This window comes from Sinocyclocheilus anshuiensis, unplaced genomic scaffold (assembly GCF_001515605.1).
Source record: "Sinocyclocheilus anshuiensis isolate Anshui unplaced genomic scaffold, SAMN03320099.WGS_v1.1 scaffold1558, whole genome shotgun sequence".
NCBI lineage: Eukaryota > Metazoa > Chordata > Actinopteri > Cypriniformes > Cyprinidae > Sinocyclocheilus > Sinocyclocheilus anshuiensis.
This window is the reverse complement of record NW_015542412.1, coordinates 185,754-188,795: the sequence shown is the minus strand read 5'-3', so window position 1 is coordinate 188,795 and position 3,042 is coordinate 185,754. Positions and strand designations below refer to the sequence as shown.

Genomic DNA, 3,042 nt, shown 5'->3' with positions numbered 1-3,042 from the left:
TTGTTGGACAGTGCCAAATAGTGTCTGCAGTGGCGAAGGTTGGAGAGTAATGCACATGGATGTAGCATATGATGCCATTGTAACTGGTGTGAATTTATTGACTTCATTTAATTTGCTTTCTTTTCTTTCCTATATTGTATTATTATTATTTTTTTATATGCTGTTTATACCATTATAAATTCTATGTGTTTCATAATAAGAATGGGTTAATGAACTCCACAAAATTAAAAATTAACGTTAAAGTCACGTAACTTTTCTTTGGGATTTTGTCTGGGGAGGGAATGATATCAGTGGAACACATCCAGGGTTTCCCCACGTGCGACATGTGATAGCCTCAGTCTACCTGTGTGCGAGGCTAATGAGCACATGTACTACTTTGTTTTCCCCGTGAATGACTCTGGTATGGCGATGTTTTTTGTCTAAAATGCATATTTATCGCTGGATGAATGTGATTACTTTATACTAGCACTCGATTGTGCTAGTTATAATGTAAATGTATATTTTATGGTGTTATTTAACTTAAACGGTGTACATTGTGACGCTAACTAATTAGCATCATATGTTTAGTGTGCCAGAGAGGGAGAAGCTGTCGCCTGTTGATCCACTGATTATTTCTCCTTGTTACAGGTATGTTGTTTGATTAGTTCTGTTTCATAAAAGAAAAGAGATTTAGTTGAATGTGTATTGTACGTAGAGTGTTACGGGAGAAAATCCGATTTAATGATTTATGCAGTGCGTGACGCATGTGGTGCAGCCTACACATAATACGGTGCTAAACATATTGAATGATTAATTTCACTATGTAACGTATAGGAATACTGATTTATTCATACAAATGGTATTATAATTTTTTGTTTTATTTCACTATAGTATGTTTTAATGTATAAATACTTGAATTAATGCATAAGTTAATAATGTAATAGATTTTATATCTAATGTAATATTGTAAAATATTTATTGTAATGTATTAATAGGAATATTAATGTGATGTATAAGAAAGACAAGAGACATATTGTAAACAGTATAATTTATTTACATTTATTTCATTCTTTTCCATTATTGTATAATGTCAGTCTACCTGTGTGCGAGGCTAATGAGCACATGTACTACGCTGTTCTCCCCGTGAATGACTCTGTGTGCCAGAGAGGGAGAAGCTGTCGCCTGTTGATCCACTGATTATTTCTCCTCGTTACAGATTGAGTAAAAGAAAGTGCTGAATCTCATCAACGAGTGGTCGTGTGGTCTTTATGTGTGTGAGGGTGACCGGTCCAAACATGCTACACCATCAGCTAGGGTTTGAATGCAGACTCACTTTTCTTCCTTTTCTCATCACATATCACTTAGGAAAAGTGGAAATCAATTGCCTAACGAGTGTTTAATAATAATGTATTAATTAGGGGTAGGCAGCCTAAAGGGAGGGCTTTGTTGTCCCAATAAGGCAACATCTAGAATTTAGAATCTTCATTTCACCTAACCTGCATGTCTTTGGGAGGAAACCGAGGTACCCGGCATAAACCCACACTGACACAGGGAGAACATTCAAACTCTACACAGAAAGGCCTCCTGTCCCTGCCTGGGCTTGAACCAGGGACCTTCTTGCTGTGAGACAACATTGCTAACCACCGAGCCAATGTGTGAGTCAAGGTGGTCTTGGAGGAGCTGGTGTCCAGGGCAGAGCCAGTCAGGCAAGAAGCCAGGGTGGAGCTAGTGGGGTAGAGGGCCAGAGAGGAGCCGACAGAGCAGGTGGCCAGGGTGGATTCGGCGAAGCAGGTGGTCAGGGCGCAGCCAACGAGACTGAAAACACCCACAGTGAAGCAGAAGACCACTACAGCAGAGCAGACAGGACCGAAGATCCCCACAGTGGAGCAGAAGATCACCACAGCCGAGCAGATGGGATCAAACATCCCCAAGGCAGAGCAGAAGACCACCACAGCAGATCAGATGGGACTGAGGATCCTCATGGTGGAGCAGATGGAGTTGAAGTCCACCATGGCAGAGCTAGAAACCACCAAGGTGGCTCAGGGAAAGCAGGTGACCATTGAGGCAGAGCAGATGGAGCAGAAGACCACCATGGTGGATCAGGTGGAGCAGTAAACCACCACAGTGGGTCAGGCAGAACTGTAACACAGAGCGTACAGAGGTTAGAAATGGCCTCTGTGGCTGTAGCAGGACAGGGCAGAGAGTTCAGGGATGCCCTCCGTGGTCATTATATAACAGGCAGAGAGCTTGAGAATGGCCTCCTTGGCCATGGCAGAACATGTAGAGGGTTCAGAGATGGCCTCTTTGGCCGTGACAGGACAGGCAAAGGGTTCAAAGGCGGTTGCCACCTCGGGAGGGTCAAGAGAAGTGTATGCAGCCCACAGACATAAGATGGCAACAGCCATCGTAAAAAGCACAGCCAATGGTGGAAGGACCTTTGGGACCATCGGGCATTGCATAACAGGACTACAGTCCACGGGGCTTGAGAGTAGAGTCCGCTGGGATTGAGAGCACTAGATACCAACAGACTAACCAGATTAACCTGCCGCTTGTGCTGATTTCTACCATTCACCTTGGCTGTACATTCTGCAAAGGTGGACATAGGAACTCTGGTGTGGCTGCCATGACAGGACAAGGCGCTGGTGATGACGGGACGAAAATCTGGAGTGGTGGTCATGATAGGACAAGGCTCTGGAGTGGCAGCCATGATGGGACAAGGTACTAGGGGGCTACTGGTGCCACTTTTAGTGCCACTTTCCTCCTCTGCGACTTCCACAGTAAATGCAAAGCCACTCAGTTGCAGTGCAAAGTCGATATAATACTCCAGCATCCAGTCAGGATGCCACAGTGGCATACACAAACTGAGCGGCTCTGAAATATCTCTGATCTGCAAGACCTGACAAATTACATGGGAAAACACTGGGGGTTATATAGACAAGAAAACCAGGGGCTGACAAGGGACATAAAGTGAAAAAGTGATGTGACATGTGGCGACCCATACTCGGAATTAGTGCTCTGCATTTATCCCATCCAAAGTGCACACACACAGCAGTGAACACACAC

At 44.2% G+C, this 3,042-nt stretch overlaps 1 long non-coding RNA gene across 1 annotated transcript; it reads left to right on the top strand.

Moving 5' to 3' along the window:
- Positions 1 to 342: 342 nt before the first annotated feature.
- Positions 343 to 1,283, top strand: LOC107693411 (uncharacterized). Its single transcript, XR_001634736.1, has 3 exons — positions 343 to 400; positions 568 to 627; positions 1,196 to 1,283. It is a non-coding gene; the product is annotated as an uncharacterized LOC107693411 (long non-coding RNA).
- Positions 1,284 to 3,042: the final 1,759 nt, after the last annotated feature.